At 38.3% G+C, this 27756-nt stretch overlaps 1 pseudogene; it reads right to left on the bottom strand.

Moving 5' to 3' along the window:
• Positions 1–1928: 1928 nt before the first annotated feature.
• Positions 1929–9504, bottom strand: LOC131335585 (glutamate receptor 2.7-like; annotated as a pseudogene).
• Positions 9505–27756: the final 18252 nt, after the last annotated feature.

Below are 27756 nucleotides of genomic sequence, written 5' to 3'. Positions count from 1 at the left end.
TATCCAAAAATATATGAAAAGTTCACTGTTCTATCGATCAATGTTTGATTAAAATAATTTCACACAGAAGTTCATTTCATAGGCGTCTACCCAATAAACGGTCGGAATTAATTTGGAAGTGTTAATTATGAAACCACAGAGTCAAGTTTGAAAGGGTCGGATGGAGTATTAATTATGAAGAGTTTCTATCTAGAGATAAAAATTCCAGTAGTCAGTCAGTCAAACACGCTTTAGTCAGTCAGTCAAACACGCTTTCGGATTAGCAAGAATTTCCACAAATCTTGACCAAAGGAAGTCCATGTAGCCGTGACCCCACGCTTTCGTTTTTCTGGCACGGGCATGCACTAGTTATTCATAAAACTTCAAGTACGTACGTGTGAAGAAATTATTCATAAATAAAATGAATCACCATTAATGATAGCCAAATGGTTGCAAGTTTCTGTATTCAATTCTTTTTAGTCATTCTTGTTGCTGGATTTTCTGTATATATACACGATTTTATTATGAAAATTTGGGTAATTGAAACGTCCGTGAGTAATATTAAGGTATGGAAATAATATATAACATAGTTTAAATGTAGTATAAAACCCCACTTTTCCGATTTTTTTTTTTTAATACAGCGGTTGTTTTTTAACGACATCTCACATGAGGTGAGTCCCGGATATGCGTATGGTCTCATCTCATGCGAGAGGAGTGTTACAAATTAATAACTGTGAATTAGAAAAATTTTCTTTCTTCCAACAAAATCTACTTCTTGGAAATTTTTATTTTAAGAATAAGCTTCAAACATGTTATCAATTGTTATCTAACTAAGTTCATAAAATAGTCTAACACAACAAATGTTATCAAATTTGTGTAATTCCGTTAGTTGCATTCAGGGATAGTATCAAAGATATTAAGAATGTATAATCATACAGGATTCCAACTCGAATTCAATTTTATGAGTGTTCACTCACTCAAAAGCTAGCAACACCCCTATCGTACTCATTTCTTTAACTAACCTAGAAAAATAGAAAAGCAAAATAGTTCCAAGATTAGATATAACCAAGTAAGGAGTAGAGTTTGAAACTCTGTATACCCAAAAAACTCCAAAAAAAACCCTACAAAGAATTACTCCTGGCCTCGAATAATTAATTACTCATGGCTGGAAAAAATACTCTTGGCAGCGAAGAATTACTCATAGTCACAAAGAATTACTCCTAGCCATACAGAATTACTCTTAGCCATAATGAATTACTCTTGGCCGCTCAGAATTACTCTTTGGCATCAAAAAATTACACGTGGTCGCACAAAATTACTCTTGGCCGCAACAATTATTTGAGGCCAAGAGTAATTATTTGCAGCCAAGAGTAATTATGTGCGACCAGGAGTAATTCTTTGCATCCATGAGTAATTCTCATGGGAGATTGTAATGCACGACTGTTTCCCCTTGTGTAAAATACACACATACCGTCCCTCAATGGATACACAAGCAGTCCTTGTATTCATAGTAGCTTCTATTTTTCTTCCTTATTTCATTGAATACGTGATTCTACCATTCTCTATCTCTTGGTGTTTGTATTGTCATAAGATTAGGAATTCTTTTCGATACTCCAAATTGGTTATATTCTTCAACGACTCCGGTTGCAATAGCGTTTGAGCGTGTGCAGTGTTGAATACATCCATTTAATCCTTTGCTCCCGAATCCAAGTTCGTTCTCTTCATCCAGCATCACATGTTGCATTGAAGTCAATACGCAGGAAATGCATCTAAAAAGCATTGCGTATGGAAAAGTCTAGCATTTCGTTATATTGAATGTCTTTTCCCACGCATCTACCCGTCCATTTCAAGTTTAAAATGGATGGTTTGTCAGCTCGTTCAAAAGAATTAAAAGAAATTGTTCAAACGTGAGGACATATATAAAAGAAAGTATTTGGTGGTGCATGATATCATGAAATTAGATGTGTAAATACCTCCCAACTAACTGGATATCTACAGTCCATACATCTTGCTCTACTTGTACAAGAAAAACAAATTAGGATGGTCACGTTTCTTGCAATCAAATCATCTTTCTTCATTACTTTCTACAATTTGTATAATTTCGTGAAGTGGGGTACTGGTTTCTGTTGTAGAAAGCCCTTCATCGTGCGAGAAAATACATTCTGCAATCTGAGAATCACTTGTTGCTGGACTTTGTGGACAGTCAGCCGTTGCTGTTGCAGGCACTGCCATACCTTTGCCTGTGGGGTGTTTTCTCTTGGATGCATCAGATGAATTTGCTTTTTCTCCATGGAAAGATTTAGCCATTGCTATACGTTTTTCCCTGATTGTCAAGTCCTTAGAGGCAAAGGTGTCCCAGTTTTCGTATAGAAAGATCGACAGGAATAACATGAGAGCAGAAAGGGGAGCTACCGTGGCAACTATGAAAAGACCCTTAAAACTGTCGAGCGTTAGGCTGTTGGAGGTGACCGTGGCACCATCTTGCTCCGCACAAGTAGCTCCTCCCCCCAACCATTCTTCATCGATTCTCGTCATTACATCTTGCTCAGATACATTTAAGATTGCTCTTGATACGTCAGGTACTAGGGGAGATTCCTTTGGGAATGCTTGCAAATAGATCCACACCTAACATGTTTTAGAGGATATATAGAGCTGGCTGCCCGGCTATTTTAAAATATTGCATGGATAATGCTATTTAAATAGAACTTTTATACCGAAATCCAAATGGTGTGGACTTTTGTGCTGCTTTCATTCATACAAAAATCCGAACTGCTTTTAATCTTTTTTTTGAATCCTTTTCAAAATCCAAATGATGTGAACTTTTTTTTGATGCTTCCCTAGTCAATACACACACAGACAGACAAACACACACAGAGAGAGAGAGAGAGAGAGAGAGAGAGAGAGAGAGAGAGAGAGTCACAAATCCGAAGCCTGCAGTATTGTAGATAGGTCCTACCAATGCTACCATGGTGTACTTAGCACAATATGTTGGATTGGCAAGGAAGAGGTTTATGTAAGGGAGCTCATCGATGATCGCAGCAACTCCTCCATTCGTACTTCCAGAGGAAAGGGCTTTGTCATACTGTTCAAACGTGCTGTATTCCTTTAACTTGGAGGAATCAAATTTCTGATTCTTCAGTAGATCCGGAACAAAAGAACCCTGCTGGTAGCCAACATACTCCTTACTCTGTATGAGGTCTCTTATATCTGAGACAGAAGGCTTTAGCTTTTGCACTGTCAACATTGATGTTAAGCTCGCAGTATAACTCGATGTGAGTACCAGCACCACGAAAACCCACACAATTACAACAAATCTAGATAAGTTGGTGATCAAATTCTCCTCTGCAAATCAAACAAAAAATCAAGTTCCTTTTTGTGTGAGAAAATTTTGTCAACAAATACTATGATTGATGTTTACAGTGCCACTCAATAATGCATTAAGCATCTTAAATGAGAATATGCATGTTGTTTTCATCAAACTTTGAGAAGATTCAGACTTTAGAGAGAAAACTCAAAAGAGAGAAGACATATGAAACTAAACATCCTCCTGATTATCTGTTTGCAATGGAGCATATTTAAATAGGGGTATCAAGACACAAATCATTATCAATTGAATTAAAAAGGTAAGGGAAGTATAGCACTACATGTATCAGGAATTGGATGGAAATTTTCAATCAACAACTACAAAAAAAGGCAGCCGAATTTAGCCTTATCAACTGCGAACTGGGTTATGTATCAACCATAAATTGATACAAAGAATGAATCGGGCCAGTTGAAAGGGGTTTTATATGTAGGGCCACATCGGCCTCTTGGGACTAACAAATTTGACATTCTAGCTATTTATGTACTTTTAATATGGCGGGAGATAGTGATCATGGACTTACTCTGGGCGAAAACAAGTGTGGAGAAGGAGAACCAAAATATCATTCCAACTTGCTTGCCAGGTGGGCCTTGGAATTCTTTGTTTACACCATGCTCAACAACCCAAACTACGAATCCAGTCAAGATGAAGAAAAACACCGTTGTTACCCACAAATCCATTTTTAGGGGTTTCATGAAAATCCATGCATTAGTCCTGTCATCTTCGAATGGAACGACCATTGCCAAACTGGATGCCATGTATGGCAATGTAAAATCAACAAACCTAGATCTGTTTGATAGAATGGTTATATCACCCACAACAACATCGTAATTCTGGAGATGGACACAAATGACAAAACTTTAGCTACTTAACAAAGAGAAAACAAAAATTAAAACATCTCAAATTAAAGATGCAAATTTGATTACCCCAAGAAAGACCTGATACACAAGATCATCGTAACTTCCAGCGCTCTCACCATCAAGAGTTTCGAAAGGAAGAAACTCATAGGGGACAGCATATGGCAAATAATGGTCCATGACTTCTATGAACACATCTATGCAGAAACCAGTGCCAATCACAGCATTAGTTTGAGAATCCCTTTCCACTGAGACAAATTCACTAAAGCCACTTTTGACAGGAACCCCAACCCTCAACTTTGCTTCACCTATTGGCATCTCCCAACCTTTAGGCACAACATTTGATTCACCAGGCCATATGATAGCTCCAAGATCATCTTTGTTGGTTGAGTAACTCTTACTACTGGCAAGCTCAGATTTTTTGATATGCCATATTTTCGAGTCCAAAATCCAATTTTCCTGTCCCCTTTTCCAATTACATTGACTATTTGAAAGGATGAGGGTTGTAATTGTCCATTAAGTAGGTGGAATTTACCACTCAAGCCATTGAATTCAATGTTCTGGAGTGATTGAAGGAGCCTTGGTCCCATTTCTGAGATTCCAATTGCTGCTAAATCTGTTAAGTTCTCTTTAGCAACTGGTTTCTTGAACTCTGATACACCAATACCAGATCTCTCTATTGCCATTGCTAACGCTGTGACGCTATCATATGCCCATAGCCCAAACACATTCATTTCAAATCTATCCACGTCTGGATTCTCTTGACGAAATATCTTCCTCCATCTTACTTTGAAGTTTTCAAGCTGACTAGACTTTGGAACATAAGGTTTCACACCTATCACCCCTTGCATAGAATTTATAACTACAGGATCCATAGAATCCAAGAGAGATGTAAGCCCATCCGTAATGATCCAGACATATCCCGTGTTCATCATTTTAGCTTGTTTCACTTTTGTGAAAAAATGAGAAGCGAGAAATGGTAACATATGCACCACGAAAACCCTGGTTTGCATTGTCATGAGCTTGTAGAGTTCTTGAAGGATATGATCATCTATAGCTGAAAGAGACAAAACACTACGATGCCTGACTTGAGTACTGATCCCTTGGAAAGAATCACTTAAAAAGGGCTCTAAGCCCCTCCCATAGTTGGTGTCTTCATAAATCAACACTACCTCCCTCCAACCGAAGGACTGAACTATAGCAGTAAGGGATTCAACCTGAGAAGAGCTACTCTGTGCCCCTCGAATGAAGTACGGGTTTTCCGCGGGTGAGAGAGAAGGACTCATCGCTTGAGAAATGATAGGAACTTGCATTTTGTTCCCAATGTCAATCACAAATTCTGCTTCTGAGGATGTTTGTGGACCTAGTATTGCCTGTACTTGGACATTTTTGAGCAAGTCTATGGCTGCAAATAGAAGTTCAATAGAGGTGAAATCCCTATAGTTGATTAAACTCCTATAAACTTAACCTCGCAGGCAGCATTTCACAGCATAGTTAGTGATCGACGACTAGCAGAAAGAAAATGGTCAATCGTCATTGAACTTGTGATTTCCATGATAAGAGGAAAAGTACGAAAATAGATTAAACCAAATTGACTGTCAGATGGCTAATCTCAAGATGAGATTTACGATTTTTTTTTGCATATAAGACTGAGATTTTTGCATATAAGTATATTTGCATGTTGTCATCACCAGTGTAAATGAAGAGAAAAGTGAAGGGGGGCGACTATTAAACAAAAATAAGGATGTAGGACATCTATCTACTAGTAATTGTCCGTGGCTAAAGCACGGCGCAATGCTTTCTAAACATAGTCTAAATGAAGTATTAAATCCCACTTTTCTAAAGTTTTTTTTGATACAACTGTTGTTTTTAACGCCATCTCACAGGAGGTGAGTCCCGGATATGCGTATGGTCCCACCCCATGCTAGAGGAGCGTTACAAATTAAAAACCGTGAATTAAATTTTTTTTTTCCCTTCTCCCAACAAAATCTATTTCTCGAAAATTTTCATTCTAAGAATAAGCTTCAAACATGGTCCATCTAATCAAGTTCATAAAATAGTCTATATTCTTCAAATTAGCACATAATCTGGAAAGTTTTAGTATTCCTCTCTCTCTTTCTCTCTCTCAAAAATCACAGAGACATTAATGTACTATCGTTAGGAGTAAATAAACCTACACGGCAATTGTGTAATATGTGCAAAAAATGTGAGCATTTTACTGAAAGAATGAGAATGAGCCTAAACCATTGGATCAAAGTAATCAATCATTCCAACAACTTGTCTTTTGTTAAGTATGGATGGGCCTTACAGCCTTGTGTTATGTACTATAGAAAATTAAAATTAACTCCAATGCGAAAACACAGACACATTTCAATTTTCAACCTGATGAAGGCGAAGATGAAACTATGACTTAGAATCATGATGCAACAAAATCAATACACTTCCTGCAACCAACATATTGTAATGAATCAAATAACCAAATATATAATTAATCTATTTTGTCCCCTCAATCACTCAACCAACTAAACAATTAGCAATTTGAACACATTTAAAAAAATGACATGGCCCCCATATATATATATATATATATATATATAGAGAGAGAGAGAGAGAGAGAGAGAGAGAGAGAGAGAGAGAGAGAGAGAGAGAGAGAGAGCGCTAAATGTGTGTGAGAGAGAAAGCAGTTTTGGATTCAAAATTGGAATCCGTTTTGGAATTAACGTGTGAGGAAGAGAGAGACAACCTTATCACGGTAATTTGTTTTTGACTGATGTAAGGAAAATTCAAAAATAAGGAATCAGAATAAGATTATGACACATCAATTTTAGTTTTTCTTTCATCCTTCTTCCAAATATTCATTCTTTCCAAATATATTTCTTGTCCTATCCGTAAATCTCAGTCACAGAAAAAATATGTATAAATCCGAGGGTCCAAAATATAGAAAATTTAAAAACCGCTGCATATTATATAGATGATCGATAAATAGTCACATGCAAGGAAGCATAAAAAAAGAACAAGAAGATATATAGCCAACCACAGTATTCACAACTTTCATATGATCAGTACGGGAGAGTAATTCTTCCTTATCACCTCACTCATGATCTGCAGGTTTAATATTTATTCTTGAATCCTCAAGGCAAGGTTTTAGTTTTATAACCCAAGCTCCAATGCAAATTGGATTTTTGTTTGCATGATGGACGTTGGCCAGCAATTGCATGTATACAAAAGCTTAACATTTAACAATGAGAAGAAGGAAGCTATATATATGCATGTGCAGTCACTCAATGCATTAATACAAATGAAAGCCTGATCTGATATATGCATTAATCCAATTAATGGTGTAGTTGGGAATTATACTGTATGTGTTCGTAATAGGTGTGGGCAGAGAGACAGAGTGAGAGAGAGGTACGGGAACCCTCCCAAGGGGCCGCCTGTTTGTGAGAGTTTTAAGTGTCAGGCAAGAATATTCTTCCTCAAAACCAGAAACTTTTCAGTGCCGGGTGAGTACCATGTGGTGCCTGCTTGACACATTCAGGCCGTCCAAAAGTATTTTGGATGGTCTAAATTTTAAAAAAAAATTTACCCGGGAAAAATTAAACTCTTCCTTGGAATTTTTTTTTAAAAATTCAAACTGTCCAAAACACTTTTGATCGATTTGGATGCATGAGCGGACGCCGGGTGGAATATACTCACCTAGCACTGAAAAACTTTTGGACGACTTGGATGCATCAGCGGGCACCGGGTGGAATATACCCACCCGGCACTGAAAAACTTCTCAAAACTTAAAGAAAAAACAACCCAAAGAATAGTTGTTTATTATTGGGAACAACAATTTCTTTTATAGTATATTTTAAAAAGAACAGTGGCTTTTGTCTAGTAGACGAGTGGATATAATATATCAAATCATCAATTTGGAAGTTTAAGGACTCAATAGGTTAATTGATAGACTGAGAACAATTTAAAGAAAATTTGAGTCGTTGAGGGGATTAGAATGAAATTTAGCCTGGATCATATACCTCGATTGTGAAATCTTCTGAAATTCACATCCATACCAAAATATAACTTCTTAGGTTTTTTTGTTTTTTTCCCTTTCAAGCCTTTTTAAATCTGAAATATATTTGATTTAAAAACTTAAGGAGCTTATCTACTTAAATTTGGGTATTTGAGTTGGTCTCGAAATACTTCCCTTCAGTTTCACTCGAGTTGAAGTAATTGAAGTGAACTCCTGTAGCTTATCGCGCTGAGCTCACATTACGTGTGTTCAAACTTGATTTCCAGCCAACAAGTCGACATTGAATAGCTCGGTTAAATCATTTTATTTTGGCAGCATGTTCTAGTGATCCTCGGTAAAACTAAAAGTAATAAAGTATGAACACTTTTAAGGCCCTTGTGGGTTTTGACATTTCATTTCAATCCATATATTTCAACTCATGTTATTCTCTCATACCAAGTGCGGCCTAATTAAACTCTTTCTTCAAGGGGTTTAATATCTCTTACGAACTTTCAACCTCCATAAACTTTGGTGCATCAGAATACACAGGATGCCTGACTGCTCCATCATATATATTCTACAACTCAAACTAGTACGTAGTAAATAAATGTCATTTATCCTTGATATATGATGCCATTTTGTGCCCTTATCAAATAATTGGGAAACGACTTTTGACAAAATGTTATCAATTATAGAGAAAATGTTACAAATCGTATTGCTAAAAAGTTACGAATCGTATAAAGGTTACGAGATACACCAAAATGTTATGAATCATAATGAAATGTTATGAATCGTATTGCTGAAAAGTTATGAAATACGCTAAAATGTTATGAATAAATCATAAAATAGGTGCATATGGTACACTCTTTTAAGAGGTGTGTATTGTAGACTTTCCCAAAATGTGAAATCAATGGGAAGTGCGGAATTATAACCAAAAATATGTTTAAGTGCAGAAGTATCGGAACAAAGTAAATAATTAATTAACGTACCAGCAGATGCTGCCTCCACAACATCACCCTTAGAATCCCTTTTGTGAAGTACAATCCTTCTTGTTCCGTGATTTTGATTTAATGCATAGAAATCTTCAAGGGCCATATATATGCAAGTCTGGCTAACCTTTCCAACAATATTATCAGCATCAAGAATCACCCCGACATCAACTTCTATTAAACCACTGCCCTTTTTACCAGATATTGGCACAACATAAAAGCTTATAATGAAGAGTAGAACTACTAGTAACACAAGAAGCTGAGAACAATATCTTCGACGCTCTCGCATGGCTAGGAGAGAGAGAGAGAGAGAGAGAGAGAGAGAGAGAGAGATTTTACAATATTTAGCTTTTGCTCGTGTGAGGAATGATTTGTTGTCTCACCTCCTTTTTATTTGTGCATAACAAGTTGAGTCAATATATATTAAGTCAACTCATTTTGCTTGTTTGTCTTAGTCAATTGGGAGATGGTGGTGTGCACAGCACGGTGTTGCGCACCTCTGAGCCATCGAATCGTGCATCCAACGGCTCGGATCTCATCTCGGCAATGAATGGCTCTCGATCGTTGGTTGCCGAGATGAGATCCAAGCCGTCGAATGCACGATCCGATGGCTCGGAAATGCGCAGCAAGGTACTATGCACCTCACTGTACAACACCAACCCGAATTCTGATTAAAATAAAGCAATTCTTTTGATAAGGGTGGCAATGTTCTCCCCAAGTTGAATACTTATACTTTTTAAGAGTTAATTTCCTCCTATCGTGTTTGACAAACTGATAGCAAAACAATAACAGCAATATTCAGGCAACATTTGCACCACAAACAACAACATAGCACACAAGAATCAGCTGAAATTGCATGAAAACTGAAAGCCCAACAATATCATGAAGCCCTTCTAGTCTTTTTAAAACAATCAGCTATGAACTAAGCAGATCATTGTCACATAAAATTCAGCAACGAGAAAGTCAAAACTTGCGTAATGTGAAGCAAACCAACTCCCACTACACCCAAAGCCCCAATATTTCAGATCGTGCTACAACCTCCAGAACCCAATACATGCATTAACGAGAGAGATCAAATTCTGAAGATATTTCAAGCTAATAGCGCAGCAATCCGGCATCATTTTCACCACAAACACCACCAGAGCTCACAAGAATCAGCTGAACTTGCTTGAAAAATGAAAACCCACCCAAAGTACACTAATAGATGAGGCTGCGGGACAAGCTGAACTGTTCTAGTATACTGTAATCATTCGAGCTTTGACTAGATACGTAAAGGTGCGACATGCTCACACGTCGTTTTGTGCTAATTGAGAATACATTTGTGTAGTTTGAACACAATTAAAATACCAGCTGACAACTCACGTGCATTCCCTCTTCTCCCCACCTACTCTTCTCTCTCTCTCTCTCTCTGTCTCACCTGCCTCACAAAATCCAGATACTGATAAGGATTTATTCTGATTCTAATTTTCCTTAATTCCTTCCGTACTTTGTGTGCGCTCTCTCTCTTTCTCTCTTCCCGTGCATGTGGTCAGAATTATTTGTGTTCACACTGCACAATTGGGTTCTCACATGTTCAATTTATTATCTCACATGTTCAATTTATTATCGGATGATTGTGATTGTGATTGTGATTGTGATTCTAATTCCTTTCTATTAATTGTGCTCATGCTACACAATTGTTTTCTACCTAAAAAGCCCATACACATCCGGACAAAACTCAAACACATTCATAGAACACAAACGGAAAACATCAAAAGTCTGATATGGTCAAAATGGTAATCAAAAAACACGGCATAACTACTCAACAACCCATCTACCAAGCATGTAATGACAAACAGGATATCCATGAAAAGGGGCAAACTCGTCTTTGGCATGCCAAAATATGGACGATGGCTTACCTACTAAAAGGGGCTCAACGGTTCTTTTAGTGTATGGATTATTGGATCACCACAGTTTAACTATGCACTTAAAAAGTTCTAGATTTTTGGGCCCAACTGAATGCCATTTCAGTTATTGGTGTTTTCAACTACATGCAAGTTGAGTCAATTTATAGTATTAAATCAACTCATGCTATTTCCTTGTAGCTTCTCTTGTACTACTTTGTCCAATGTCAACTCCAAATAGCATACATGTCATCCACAAAATGACAAGCAACAACAATCATTACTACTCCATATTATAGAGACAAGCGCTGCATACTTTTCTATTGTGATCAGAAGCGTTTCGGGAATGGGAGTAAACCGACGGGAACACGAACCTAATCCGGGTTCTACGAAAAATCAGCTCAATCCGATATGTGTAGGTGCTCGATTCAATCTTCCATTTTTTCAATCACACTACAAGATTGACGAGGGCAATAATTCTATTTAGAGATGGGTATTGAAAGACGCAACAGAAGTCATGGCTTGGTTAAACTTATATATAGAAAAGCTGACCCTAAAACCGTGGTAAACCGGTCCCATGCGTAAAAATGCATGCCGCGTCATATTAATTAATGTTCACTGAATGAATCACTATATATTCTCATCTACAATTAGTGACTGCTACGTACCCACAAGAAAAGTCTCTCTAGACAAACACATTAATTGGTCAAATTTGATTGCCAATTATGCACAGCCACAGAATATCCATATACTTATAGTTAGGGGAAAAACTAGTGCACAAGACTCCTGCCATTACGGGGTTTGGGCAAGGGTTGATATACGCAGGGCAAGCAGAGACATTTTTTTCACAAATCGAACACCTGACTTCCAGGTCACAATGGAGCAACTTTACCGTTGCGACAGGCCCGCCCTTCATCCATATACATATACTCCATTACTTATAAAAATCTTAAATCCTCTTAATTTTCCAAAACCATAGAAGTCGCCATCAGGGTCGTCATTGACAACTTGTACAACTTATATACGTATACTCTACTTATACAACTTGTTACTTCTTTCCTTCTTAGAAAGAAGAGAAATTGCTAAGTAAATCCTCCCCATTGACGAATTAAATAGTAACAAGTTCCTCAATATTGTTGGGTTTTTTTCGGGAGGATTCTATAATATTGTTGTTGCTAATGCCTTACACTTTTCACTCTGTTTTTCCCGCCCTTCCCCTAACCGTTCATTTTGTGGCTAACATATACTATGCTATTGGGAGTTGACATTGGACAAACAAGAGCAGCTACAAGGAAATAGCATGGAAATCACGCGAGTAATTAAAAATGTTACTTCCAATTCATTGCCTAACTAAGGCAGGTTGATTTTGGATTTCCTTTGATATGCTTGGGATAGATTTACTTAGAAAGTTGGTGATTTGTTTTTCATGCTATTATGCTAGATATATAAATATTATTCATAAAGCTTCAAGTACGTACGTGTGAAGAAATTATTCATAAATAGAATGAATCGCCATTGATAGCCAAATGGTTGGAAGTTTTTTAATTCAATTCTTTTTAGTCATTCTTGTCGCTGGATTTCCTATTGCTGATCGTAACATCTTGAGTTTGAAATGTGAGGTGTTGAGAGCCTAGCTAGCCTCATCTATTAGTGTACATTTGATGGGTTTTCATTTTTCAAGCAATTTCAAGTGATTCTTGTGAGCTCCGGGGTGTTTGTGGTGAAAATGTAGCCTGATTGCTGTGCTATTAGCTTGAATTGTCTTCAGCATTTGACCTCTCTTGTTAGTGCATGTATTGGGTTCTGGAGGTGGTTGCATGCCCAATCTAAAATGGGGCTTTGGGTTTAGTGGGAGTTGGTTTGCTTAACATTATACTATTTTTTTACCACTTTATTCGAAGAAGTAGTCGGCGAAAACACCACCAGTATGGCAATGTACACGCGGTAGAAAAATTACGTCAAAATGATATGGGTAGTTAATAGTTGATTGTTTTGTGAAAACTAGAAAGGCTTCATGATATTGTTGTGCTATGCTGCTGTTTGTGGAGCAAATGTTGCCTGATTTTTGTATCCTTTTTTTCCCTTAACTGATGCAAATGTGGCCTGATTGCTGTGATTTGTTTTGCTATCAGTTTGATTCATCTTGGGGAGAACATTGCCGCACTTACCAGAAAAATCTGCTTCATTTTAATCTTTAGACGCGCTAAAGAAAGATACTATTATGCTAACAGACTAAGATAAACAAAGCAAAATGAGTTGACTTAATGAATAATTGACTCGACTTGTAGTTTAAATCACATATAACAGGAAGGGCATTCAGTTATATGTGATCTCTGCCTTTGATTCTTCAAGCAGAGTGAAACAAGCAAAATGAGTTGACATATTGACTCAACTTCTAGTTTAAAATCACCAATAACTGAAATGGCATTCAGTTGGGCCCACATTGTGATTTCACGTTTTTCTATAGAACTTTTAAAGTGCTTAGTCAAACAGTGGTGATCCAATAATCCATGCTTGTCTGCCTAAATGAGGATTGGTCTTTGTTTTGACATGTAAGCAATGACCATTTTTTTGGGCGGGGTTCTCCCGAAAATGCCCCCTTCTCCATGCTTGCCTCCCCAAAGGAGGAAGGGGCATTTTGGTCGTTACACAACGTTTGGGTGGTGGCCCACGGGTACAATTCATGCACTACAGCACGCTTTTTAAAATTTACTTTAATGGGTTTTCCGGCTTTTCACCATTTCTCTCTATGTCCTTTTTTTTCCTTCTTAGTTTCATGCTTTTTTGTCCTTTGTGCGGAGTTAATTTGGTAAAATCATGTTGGAAAATCTTCAAAAAATGAGAGAGAGAGAGAGAGAACCACTAGGTGATTTCCTGACAAAGAATCTTTGGGAAATCGCCAAAAATTAGAAGCATAGGATTCTGATTCTTAGCGGGGGAGATTTTGGTAGGGAGGATGACGCCAGCCATGTGGGACGAAATGAGAGAGAGAGAGAGAGAGAGAGAGGGTTGGGGAATAGGAAATCCACGGTCAGCCATGTGCACCACTCGTCGACGGAAATCATATAAGCCTGGGTCTTACAAATCTTTCCGCAATTGCTGCCGTTATCCTTTTAATTTATGGGCTTTAATTTTTTTAGTTTGAGTGTTGCTACAGGGACCGATTGGGGGGACCGAATTCGGACCGACGGCCGCCGGCGGGCCGTCTCCGGCCACCGGACGGCCGATCCGAGCCGTCCAAAAATTTTAAAAAAACAAACCGAGGGGCCCTACGCGGGAATCAACGTCATCCGAGGTGTGTAGGGTGCTTGATCGGAGCACCCCTTTTCGTGTGTATATGTATATATATACATATACACACGAAAAGGGGTGCTCCGATCAAGCACCCTACACACCTCGGATGACGTTGATTCCCGCGTAGGGCCCCTCGGTTTTTTTTTTTAAAATTTTTGGACGGCTCGGATCGGCCGTCCGGTGGCCGGAGACGGCCCGCCGGCGGCCGTCGGTCCGAATTCGGTCCCCCCACAATCGGTCCCTGTAGCATTTTTGATTTTTTTAAAGCATGATATTGGTATTGCTTGTGAAACTGTAAGCTAAGCATCTGTGTAGCACGGATACGGACACTAACACCAACAAGCGACGCCATTTGTCCATACTCAAGCTTTGTTGAAGCGAAGGATTGACAACTCTGATGCCACTTGATACGGGTATAACTCACCCTTAAAAACCGGCTTACAAGAAGAAGGTGTCCAAGAATTTATAACTTAATATATACCGGACCAAGCCCATATTTAGTTAACGTGGAATATTAGGATTGTAACATTCCATCATGCTCTACAAGCGACATCCATGGTGGCACATTCTATGGACTCGTGCCATATTTGTACATTGCTTTTCAAGATATCGATGTTCGAATTGCCTATAGAAGTCTAATCCTCTCTCTGCAACTGATGATTTTGTACTTATAGAGCTATACAAGCAGTGGCGGATTGAGAAATTTCATGTAGAGGGGTCACCGCTCAAGCATAACTTTGAAAAAACTTCTCACAGTCCAATATAACAAAGACATAAATTGTTAGATATTCTAAGCACAAAAATTATAGAATCTTCCTATGAGTTCTTACCATTGATCCCAACCGATTTTCATCTTTTGAAAGTTTTGTATGATTGTATTGTTGTCAATCCGATGAAAAACATCTTTCTATATATGTACACCACCAAACTATTGTTCACCAACTGATCATTCATTTGTTTTTGCAATCATTGATTCAGTATAGTCATTGACGAAAATACTCTTTCAACACTAGCAGTAACAATGGGTAAGATCAATGCCAAAGTCACGAGCAAGTAAAAATAAAGGAATGTTGAGTGAGGGCTATGGTTGGATCATTACAGATGGGCTAACGGATTTGATTTACTATATGGATTCCCCTCTGATAGAGGCAATGCAAGGAGTTTTGGGGGTAAGGCCTCGGATTCCCAGGTCTAAAGAACTTGATTCCTTCGAAGTCAGGTGGAGAAGAAAGTTCCTCTAGGATAATCCTGCTGCCAAAAAGGCTGAGATAGGCATTTTTGGCCTATGGGAATATGACACTGTTTGGGCACTGGCTATGGCAGCAGAAAAGTTGGAGTTAAGGAGCCAGTCATCCTGTTTGGCTTGGGAATCTCCCAAACTGGTCCTAAGCTTCTCAGAGCAATGTTGGAGACAAGATTTGTAGGCCTGAGTGGTGAGTTTGACCATGTTAATGGGCGATTACGGCCATCAGCATTCTCATCACTGAATGTGATTGGAAAAGGGGAGAGAGAGATTGGAATCTGGACACAATCTCTTGGAATTTCAAGAGGATTCCAAACGAATGAAACAGATTCCTCCTTGAATCTGAGGGAAAGTTTCCGAGGAATTGTGTGGCCGGGAGAAATAACATTTGTGCCGAAAGGCTGGGAAATTCCAGTGAGTGGTAAGAAGCTTAGAATTGCAGTTCCTGTGAAACTTGGTTTCACTTAATTTGTGAAAGTGGAAAGAGATTCTCTTACCAATGCAACAAAAGTCAGCGGAATTGCTATCGAAACTTAGAACGTGTTTTAGCTTTAGTGGGTTCGAGGATTTTTGTAGTGGTCTGGTTTGTACTCAGTTTTTATAAACGAAACTCAAATATTTTTATGGTTTGATTCTAACATCTATTAGTACTTCAAAAACACTATTTAATGATATACCATGGGTCTTGATCCGATTTTAAATGAAAGACATACATGCGTTTTACGGAAACGAATCAAATTTTGACCCATTGAGGGTAAAATGGTCACTTCCTTTATGTACAAAATATTTTTGATCCAAACTACTTGAGCGAGAACGTAAATTGAATAAGTTTTCTAATAGTTCAAACCATATACAAATTAGAGTTCGGTAGTGTCCGGAGCAAGTCTGCAAAGTTTGACATGTTAGGTAGTATTAATGCGCCTCAGGCGCATTTCAGTGCATCTTGAACATTGCACAACAAGCCCAACTTTGCGGACTTGTCCCGGACACTATCGAACTCCAATATGCGCGTGGTTTGAACCGTTAGAAAGCTTGTTCAATCTACTTTTTTACCGAATTTGTTTCGATGAAAAATAATTTGTACATCAAAATATTTGACCATTTTACCCTTAGCTGGTCAAAAAATAAAAACAAATTAGGAAAATGCACGTATTGCTGTCATTTAAAATCGGATTAAGACAAATTATATAATGATAAATAAGGTTTTCCATGTAAGAAAAGATGATGGAAAAGAACAATGAAAATAATAATGTTTGGTTTATGAAAAGTTGGTCAAAGGGAGACCAATTCAAAGATCAGCAAAGCCACAACAGCTAAAGTACATTTTCGCGCCCATTTACACATTCTAAATTCTATTGGACGGGCACATCCTTAGTTCTAGGGTATTTGGTCATTCAGTAAGAGTTTCACATGGTTCATAAGGCTTTCCATACTTCATTAATTCATCACAATCTGTTTAATCATCATGATTCACAAAGGCGAGGCTTGTACATTTACAAAGCCAAATTTGTCGTCTACACTACCAACACTATCTCTTGACCACTACGACTACCACAGTACCATGATCATCGTCATTTGACCACCACCCCCTTTCACCCCACTAACAAAGTAGTCAGCACCTCGACCGCTATAACTTTACCACTGCACTTTCACATCACCCCAATCAATTAACATAATATCACCATAACAACATCTTAGTACTACACCACCGTCACTTCACCGCCACTTTCACCATTATTTCACCACAACCAAACACACAAAATAGTTTAAAATGACCGCAATAGTAAAATCTACCGACATCACTACGGAAACATAATCTCCACTATCAACTAATACATCAAGAATATTTCGCAGTCTAAAATTTTTGAGGACTTTAGCAATGTATTTGGATTGGGAATATTTTCCTGAATAGAGAATGTTAGGAATCCATTGTGGCGGCACTAAAGATCCTAGTTGTAATTTTGTGGTAGTTTATTGACATATAGAAAATAGTTCAATCCAGTTCGGTGTTCTCGAGTTGAAATATTCTCAAATTTTGTTGTGTTGAATTGTTTGGATTGCAATTTGAAAAGTTTTTTGAAAAAAAATAGGGGTAATGAGTGGAGAGAGATAGTGAGAGAAATGTTAAAAATAGGGTGAATCTAGGAGGAATCTAAGGGGAATTTTTTGAAAAATTCTTTTTAAGTTGCAAAGAGAACAAATGACACTCAAATTTGAATTTGAAAATATTTGAGCCCCACTTTGGGCAAAGGTTGATGATGAAGCAAATCTTCCTATGCTTTGACGAAGTGTGGATACCTTGTGAACATTGTGAAACAATTAAGCAAAGAAGAAGTACCTTAGAATTAGGAATTTGATTACCAAATGAAACGTAGAATGTGTTTTAGCCTTACTGGTTTCGACGATTTTTGTAGTTGTTTGGCTTTTACCAAATTTTCATGAATGAAAAGTAACTATTTTTATGGTTGGATTTTGCCATCTTTTAGTACTTTAAAAACACTATTTATTGACATATAATGGGTCTTGATCCAATTTTATATGAGAGACATACACGCATTTTACCAAAATGAATCATATTTTGACCCATCGAGGGTAAAATGGTCATTTCTTTTGATGTACAAATGATTTTTTATCCAAACTACTTAGGCTAGAAATTAAATTGGACAAGCTTTCTAACGGTTCAAACCACGCGCAAATTGGAGTTCGGGAGTCTTCGGGGCAAGTCCGCAAAGTTTGACATGTTATTGAGCACTAACGCGCCTCAGGCGCAGTCTTATGCGCCCTAGGCGCATTTCAGTGCGCCCCAGGAGCATGCTGATTCCACAACAAGTCCAACTTTGCGGACCTGCCTCGGATACTACCTAACTCCAATTTGCTCTTGGTTTGAACCATTAGAAAGCTTGTCTAACCGACTTTCCCACTGAATTGGTTTTGATGAAAAATAATTTGTACATCAAAATACATGACCATTTTACCCTCAATTGGTCGAATAACAAATTATTTTAGTTAAACACTGGTATCGCTCTCATTTTGAATCGAATTAAGACCAATTATATAATGATAAATAAGGTTTTTACTCGATTAAAAGATGATGGAAATGAACAATTAAAATAGTAAAGTTTTATTTATGAAAAGTTGGTCAAAGGGAGACCGATTCAAAGATCATCGGAGCGGCAAAGCTGCTAAAGTACATATTTAGCACCCATTTACACATTTTGAGTTCCATTCGATGCACACATCCCTAGTTCTAGAGTACTAGTTCATTTTGTAAGAGTGTCGACAAGGTTCATAGGGCTCTCCACCTTCATTAAATAATCAGAAACCATTCATTTTGTGGTGAAAATGTTGCTTGATTGTTGTGCTATTAGCTTGAATTGTCTTCAGCATTTGACCTCTCCCGTTAGTGAAGGTATTGGGTTCTGGAGGTTGTTGCACAATCTGAAATGGGGCTTTGGGTTTAGTGGGAGTTGGTTTGCTTCACATTATACTAATTTTTTACCACTTTATTCGAAGACGTAGTCGGGGAAAACACCACCAGAATGGCAATGTACACGAGGTAGAAAAATTACGTCAAAATGATATTGGTAGTTAATAGTTGATTGTTTTGGGAAAACTAAAAGGGCTTCATGATATTGTTGTGCTATGCTAGCTGTAGTTTGTGGTGCAAATGTTGCCTGATTTTTGTATCCTTTCTTTCCGTTAACTGATGCAAATGTGGCCTGATTGCTGTGATTGTTTTGCTATCAGTTTTATTCATTTCAGAAATCTCGGGGAAGTCCCTGCTTTTGCCAAACACGGTGGGAGGAAAAATTAACTCTTAAAAGTAAAGTATTCATCTTGGGGAGAACATCGCCACACTTACTAGAAAAATCTGCTTTGTTTTAATCTTTAGACACGCTAAAGAAAGAAACTATGATGCTAACAGACTAAGATAAACCAGCAAAATGAGCTGACTTCATAAATAATTGACTCAACTTGTAGTTTAAATCACATATAACTGGAAGGGCATTCAGTTATGTGTGATCTCTGCCTTTGATTCTTCAAACAGAGTGAAACAAGCAAAATGAGTTGACATGTTGACTCAACTTGTAGTTTAAAATCACAAATAACTGAAATGGCATTCAGTTGGGCACACATTGTGATTTCACATTTTCTATAGAACTTTTAAAGTGCTTAGTCAAACAGTGGTGATCCAATGATTCATGATTGCCTGCCTAAAGTAGGATTGGCCTTGTTTTGACATGTAAGCAACGACCATTTTTTTGGGCGGGATTCTCCCGAAAATTCTCCCTTATCCATGCTTGCCTGCTTAAAGGAGGAATGGGGCATTTTGGTTGTTACACAGCTTTTGGGTGGTGGCCCACAGGTAGTATTCATGCACTGTAGCACATTTTTAAAAATTTACTTTAATGTGTTTTCCGACTTTTCACCATTTCCCTCTATGTCCTTTTTCCCTTCCTAGTTTCTTGCTTTTTTGTCCTTTGTGTGGGTTTACTTTGGGAAAATCATGTCCTTTGTCCTTTTTCCCAAGATTTTGCTAGGATCTTGATTAATGAGGAGAGAGAGAGAGAGAGAGAGAGAGAGAGTCACTGGGTGATTCTTTGACAAACAATCCTTGAGAAATCTTCGAAAATCAGAAGCGTAGGATTCTGATTCTGATTTTCGGAGGGGGAAATTTTGGGAGGACGACCCCAGTCATGTGGGACGAAATGAGGAGAGCATGTGAGGAAAAGTTGGGGAAGAGGAAGTCGATGTCAGCCATGTGCACCACTCATCGAGGGAAATCATATAAGCCTGGGTCTTATAAATCTTTCAGCAACACTCAACAAAAGAAGCTCAAAAAGTATCTGGATATTGTGATTAGTAAGCAATTGGTAGAAGAAGCCATAAAGGTGATCAGAATAAAGCTTCATAAATACAAATCTCATGTAACTATCTCAGGCCAATAACCGAGAGTGATTAGAAGAGAATGGAGTGGTGATATCCATGCCTTTGCAACTCTCTGTCTTCGACAAATACACTCTGTCAGCTCACAAAGTGAGAGCAGTTATGAGGGAGGATTACGAACTTACGAATCTACTGTGGTGTAGCAAACTGACATGAACCAATGTAATGCCAGTTGAAAGCAAATTATAAGGTGAATTGTGAGTGATCCAATGAGCAATATACAAAAAGCAATGAGGGCACAGAACGACGTGCAAGCACGTCACACCTTTCTCTAGTAGCTATTCAAAGCTCGAATGATCACGGTATACTAGACCAGTTCAGCTTGTCCCACAGCCGCCTCATATTTTTATTGTTTAGACTTTAGTCCCTTCACTCCCTTGTATAAAATCACCATATATTGTCTAATCGAATTATCGAACTCAACTCAAGTACTAATTGATAAAATATAAGGTGTCTTAACCTTGCTCTCTGCCTTCTGTTTCTTTTGTTTCATGCTTTTTTTCTGCTCATCGCAAACTTCTTCTAGCAGTACTAGCAATGATACAGCAGTTGTGTTTAATGTGAGAAATTTTTCAGTGCTGGATGGGTACCACGTGATGCCCGCTCGGCGCATCCAGGCCGTCCATTTCGGTTTTGGACGGCTCGGATTTGGAGAAAAAAAAAGGAGAGAAAGTGGTGAGGTGAGAGGAGAGAGAGGGTTTCAATCTAAGCCGTCCAACACACATTTGGACGGCCCAGTTGGGCTTCTCGGGCACCACGTGGGCACGTCACGTGGTACCCACCTGGTACTCAAAAATTTCTCGTTTAATGTGGGTGTGCTTCTTGATTTGGATTCAGTAGTAGGTCGTGTGGGACAGAGCTGTTTGTCGATGTCTCTGTCCGACTTCTATTCTCTTCGCACAAACTACACTACCAGGCTTTCGCTCCATGTTAGGGACTCAAAGGGCCAAGTCCTTGATGCTGCTGCTGCCGTTATCCTTTTAAATTCTGGGCTTTAATTTTTTAAAGCATGATATTGGTATTGCTTGTGAAACTGTAAGCTAAGCAAGCTAAGCATCTATGTAGTACGGATACGGACACTAACGCTAACAAAGGACATCATTTGCCATACTCGAGCTTTGTTGAAGCGAAGGATTGACGACTTTGATGCCACTTGATATGGGTATAACTCACCCTTAAAAAGTGGCTTACAAGAAGAGGGTGTCCAAGAGTTTATAACTTAATATATACACCAGACCAAGCTCATATTTAGTTGATGTGGAATATTAGAATTGTAACATTCCATCATGCTTTCCAAGCAACATCAATCGTGGCACATTCTATGGACTCGTACCATATTTGTACATTGCGTTTCAAGATATCGATGCTCGAATTGCCTATAGAAGTCTAATCCTCTCCCTGCGACCGATGATTTTGTACTTATAGAGCTATACAAGCAGTGGCGGATTCAGGAATTTCATGTAGAGGGGTCACTGCTCAAGCATAACTTTGAAAAAAAATCTCATGGTCCAATATAACGAAGACATAAAGTGTTGGATATTCTAAGCACAAAAATTATAGAATCTTCCTATGAGTTTTTACCATTGATCCCAACGGGTTTTCATCTTTTGGAAGTTTTACATGATTGTATCGTTGTTAATCCAATGAAAAACATCTCTTTCTATATATGTACACCACCAACCTATTGTTCACCAACTGATCATTCATTTGGTTTCGCAATCATTGATTCAGTATAGTCATTGATGAAAATACTCTTTCAACACTAGCACTCACAACCGGTAAGATCAATGCCAAAGTCAAGATCAAGTAAAACTAAAGGATATAATTAGTAAACTTACATCTCTTGGTCTCTATCATTTTTTCAGAAAAATCACCGAGTCCATTCAACCTCAAAAAATCACCATTAAAGGAAGAATAGAGGAAAGGAAATCTTCTGGCGTAGCTTTTTCCGGAATCCGACTGTATACAAGATGAAGACTATGCAAACTCGGGTGTTTGTGGTGCTTATGTCACTCTCTCTTGGGACTCGACTCTTTTTGAAAGCCCAGGATTTAGGAATGTTGAGTGAGGGCTATGTTTGGATCATTACGGATGGGCTAATGGATTTGATTTACTTTATGGATTACCCTCTGATAGAGGCGATGTAAGGAGTTTTGGGGTTAAAGCCTCGGATTCCCAGGTCGGAAGAACTTGATTCCTTCAAAGTCTGGTGGAGAAGGAAGTTCCTCCAGGATAATCCTGCTGCCAAAAAGGCTGAGATAGGCATTTTTCGCCTATGGGCATATGACACTGTTTGGGAACTGGCTATGGCAGCAGAGAAAGTTGGAGTTAAGGAGCCAGCCATCCTGTTTGGCTTGGGAATCTCCCAAACAGGTCCTAAGCTTCTCAGAGCAATGTTGGAGACAAGATTTGTTGGCCTGAGTGGTGAGTTTGATCTTGTTAATTACGGCCATCAGCATTCCAAATACTGAATGTGATTGGAAAAGGGGAGAGCGAGGTTGGAATCTGGGAGGGAAAGTTTCTGAGGAATTGTGTGGCCGGGAGAAATAACATTTGTGCCGAAAGGCTGGGAAATTCCAGTGAGTGGTAAGAAGCTTAGAATTGCAGTTCCTGTGAAACTTGGTTTCACTTAATTTGTGAAGCGGAAAGAGATCCTATTACCAATGCAACAAAAGTCAGTGGAATCGCTATCAAAACTTAGAACGTGTTTTAGCCTTCGAGGCTTCAAGGATTTTTGCAGTAGTCTGGTTTGTACTCAGTTTTCATAAATGAAACTCAAATATTTTTATGGTTTGATTCCACCATCTATTAGTACTTCAAAAACACTATTTATTGATATATAATGGGTCTTGGTCCGATTTAAAACGAAAGACATACATGCGTTTTACCGAAACGAATCAATTTTTGACCCATTGAGGGTAAAATGGTCACTTCTTTTATGTACATAATATTTTTGATCCAAACTACTTGAGTGAAAAAGTAAATTGAATAAACTTTCTAATGGTTCAAACCACACACAAATTCGAGTTCGGTAGTATCCGGGGCAAGTCCGCAAATTTTGATATGATATGTAGTATTAATGCGTCTCAGGCGCATCCTAAACATTGCCCAACAAGCCCAACTTTACGGACTTGCCCTGAACAGTACCGAACTCCGATATGCGCGTGGTTTGAACTGTTAGAAAGCTTGTTCAATCAACTTTCCAACTTTCCTACCCTTAGGTGGTCAAAGAATAAAATGTTTTAGTAAAACGCACGTATCGCTCTCATTTTAAATCGCATTAAGACAAATTATATAATGATAAATAAGATTTTCCATGTACAAAAAGATGATGGAAAGGAACGATGAAAATAATAAAGTTTGGTTTATGAGAAGTTGGTCAAAGGGATATCAATTCAAAGATCAGAGGAGCCACAAAAGTATCCGTCCACGGAAGGCTAGCCTGTTACACCGGAATGCTTAACCGAAGCTATTATCCGAGCAGACCTTTCTCTTACTTGCCTGGAATTAGTAAGAGAGGCTCGTTTAACGAGCTGGAGCCTATCAACTTAGTATATCTATCATCAAGGGGCCTAAACTCAAGGTCTCTGTACATATCAATAGGCATAGAAAGAGATTGGCCAAAGCGCAGAGGCTGCATTCTGCCTGGAGCATAGGACTCACTCAAAATAAAGGAAGGGCTCAGTACTCTCAGGTCTGGACTCTAGTAGATGATTTTCCACGTAGAATTACTTATTCAAATATTATGGCAGAATCATATGATTCTGAGACTAGCTACCTACACCAGAGTTTTGAATCAGTGCATACTTATTCGCCAAGGAAGTGTTGAAGCTATCCCGGGTTTGTTGTTCACTGCGCTTTATATAAAGCAGTGTGCAGTCTATCTCCAACAATATGTTGGAGGTGAATCAACAGCTCATTCACTTCTTCCGGTGATGGTTACTCTGACGAAAGCAGGTATCCCTCAAATCATCCCAACTAAAGTACATTTTCACGCCCATTTACACATTCTAAATTCCATTGAATGGGCACATCCTTAGTTCTTCACCACTGCACTTTCACACACCCCCCCCCCCCCCCAACCCCCCAAACCCCCCCCCCCCCCCCCCCCCCCCCAATCAATTAACATAATATCGCCATAACATCTTAGTACAACACCACCGTCACTTCACCAAACTTTCACCGTTATTTTACTACAACAAAACACACAAAATAGTTTAAAATGACCTCAATAGTAAAATCTACAGACATCACTAAGGAAACATAATCTCCACTATCAACTACTCCCTCCGTCCCACTTTGTTGCTCCTGTTTCCTTTTTGGGACGGAGGGAGTAATACATTAAGAATATTTCGCAGACTCAAAATTTTGAGGACTTTAGCAATGCATTTGGATTGGGAATATTTTCCTGAATAGAGAATGTTAGAATCCGTTGTGGTGGCACTAAAGATCCCAGTTGTAATTTGATGGCAGTAGATTGACATATAGAAAATAGTTTCAATCCTTTTCTGTGTTCTCAAGTGGAAATATTCTCAATTTTTGTTGTGTTGAAAGATTTTGACACCAAAATTTGAATTTGAAAATATTTGAGCCCCGCTTTGGGCGAATGTCGATGATGCAGCAAATTGCCCTATGCCTTGACGAATTGTGGATACTCTATGAACATTGTCAAACAATTAATCAAAGAAGAAATGCCTTAGAATTAGGAATTTGATTACCAAATGAAACATGGAATGTGTTTTAGCCTTACTGACTTCGACGATTTTTGTAGTTGTCTGGTTTCTACCCAGTTTTCATGAACGAAAAGCAAATATTTTTATAGTTGGATTTTGCTATCTTTTAGTACTTTAAAAACACTATTTTATTGACCTATAATGGGTCTTGATCCAATTTAAAATGAGAAACATACACGCGTTTTACAAGAGTGAATCTTATTTTGACCCATTGAGGGTAAAATGGTCACTTCTTTTGATGTACAAATGATTTTTTATCCAAACTACTTAAGCTAGAAAGTAAATTGCAAAAGCTTTCTAATGGTTCAAACCACGCGCAAATTGGAGTTCGGGAGTGTCTGGGGCAAGTCCGCCAAGTTTGACATGTTATGCAGAGCTAATGCCTTGTGCTCCCTGGGCGCATTTCAGTGCGCCCTAAGCGCATGCATCCTGAACATTGCACAACAAGTCCGACTTTGCGGACTTGCCCCGGATACTACCGAACTCCAATTTGCTCGTGGTTTGAACCGTTAAAAAGCTTGTCCAACCTACTTTCCTACCGATTTTGTTTCGACGAAAAGTAATTTTTACAACAAAATACATGACCATTTTACCCTCAATTGGTCGAAAAACAAATTATTTTAGTTAAACACTAGTATCGCTCTCATTTCGAATCGAACTAAGACCAATTATATATTGATAAATAAGGTTTTCACTCTATTAAGAGATGATGGAAATGAACAATTAAAATAATATAGTTTTATTTTGTGTTGAAAGTTTTAGACACCCAAATTTGAATTTAAAAATATTTGAGCCCCGCTTTGGGCGAATGTCGATGATGCAGCAAATTGCCCTATGCCTTGACGAATTGTGGATACTCTATGAACATTTTTAAACAATTAATAAAAGAAAAAATGCCTTAGAATTAGGAATTTGATTACCAAATGAAACAAAGAATGCGTTTTAGCCATACTGGCTTCAACGATTTTTGTAGTTGTCTGGTTTCTACGCAGTTTTCATGAACGAAAAGAAAATATTTTTATGGTTGGATTTCGCCATCTTTTAGTACTTTAAAAACACTATTTTATTGACGTATAATGGCTCTTGAGCCAATTTAAAATGAGAAACATTCACGCATTTTGCCAGAGTGAATCTTATTTTGACCCATCGAGGGTAAAATGGTCTCTTCTTTTGATGTACAAATGATATTTTATCCAAACCACTTGGGCTAGAAAGTAAATTGGGCAACCTTTCTAACGGTTCAAACCATGCGCAAATTGGAGTTCGAGAGTGTCTGGGCAAGTCCACCAAGTTTGACATGTTATGCAGCGCTAATGCGCCTCAGGCGCAATCTTGTGCTCCCTGGGCGCATTTCAGTGCGCCCTAGGCGCTTGCATCCTGAACATTGCACAACAAGTCCGACTTCACGGACTTGCCCCGGATACTCCCGAACTCCAATTTTCTCGTGGTTTGAACCGTTAGAAAGCTTGTCCGGCCTACTTTCCTACCGATTCGGTTTCGACGAAAAGTAATTTTTACATCAAAAAACATGACCATTTTACCCTCAATTGGTCGAAAAACAAATTATTTTAGTTAAACACTAGTATCGCTCTCATTTTGAATCGAACTAAGACCAATTGTTTTTTGATAAATAAAATTTTCACTCTATTAAGAGATGATCATGGAAATGAGCAATCAAAATAATATAGTTTTATTTTGTGTTGAAAGTTTTAGACACCGAAATTTGAATTTAAAAATATTTGAGCCCTGCTTTGGGCGAATGTCGATGATGCAGCAAATTGCCCTATGCCTTGACAAATTGTGGATACTCTATGAACATCGTGAAACAATTAATCGAAGAAGAAATGTCTTCGAATTAGGAATTCTATTACTAAATGAAACATAGAATGCGTTTTAGCATTACTGGCTTCGACGATTTTTGTAGTTGTCTGGTTTCTACCCAGTTTTCATGAACGAAAAGAAAATATTTTTATGGTTGGATTTCGCCATCTTTTAGTACTTTAAAAACACTATTTTATTGACGTATAATGGTTCTTGATCCAATTTAAAATGAGAAACATACACGCATTTTACCAGAGTGAATCTTATTTTGACCCATCGAGGGTAAAATGGTCGATTCCTTTGATGTACAAATGATATTTTATCCAAACCACATGGGCTAGAAAGTAAATTAGACAAGATTTCTAGCGGTTCAAACCACGCGCAAATATGAGTTCGGGAGTGTCTGGGGCAAGTCCGCCAAGTTTGACATGTTATGCAGCGCTAATGCGCCTCAATCGCAATCTTGTGCGCCCCGGGCGCATTTCAGTGTGCCCTTGACGCATGCATCCTGAACATTGCACAACAAGTCCGACTTTGCGGACTTGCCCCGGATACTACTGAACTCCAATTTGCTCGTGGTTTGAACCACTAGAAAGCTTGTCCGGCCTACTTTACTACCAATTTGGTTTCGACGAAAAGTAATTTTTACATCAAAATA

This window comes from Rhododendron vialii, chromosome 8a (assembly GCF_030253575.1).
Source record: "Rhododendron vialii isolate Sample 1 chromosome 8a, ASM3025357v1".
Lineage (NCBI taxonomy): Eukaryota > Viridiplantae > Streptophyta > Magnoliopsida > Ericales > Ericaceae > Rhododendron > Rhododendron vialii.
Note: the sequence above shows the minus strand (reverse complement) of the source record. Positions and strands in the feature narration are given on the sequence as shown.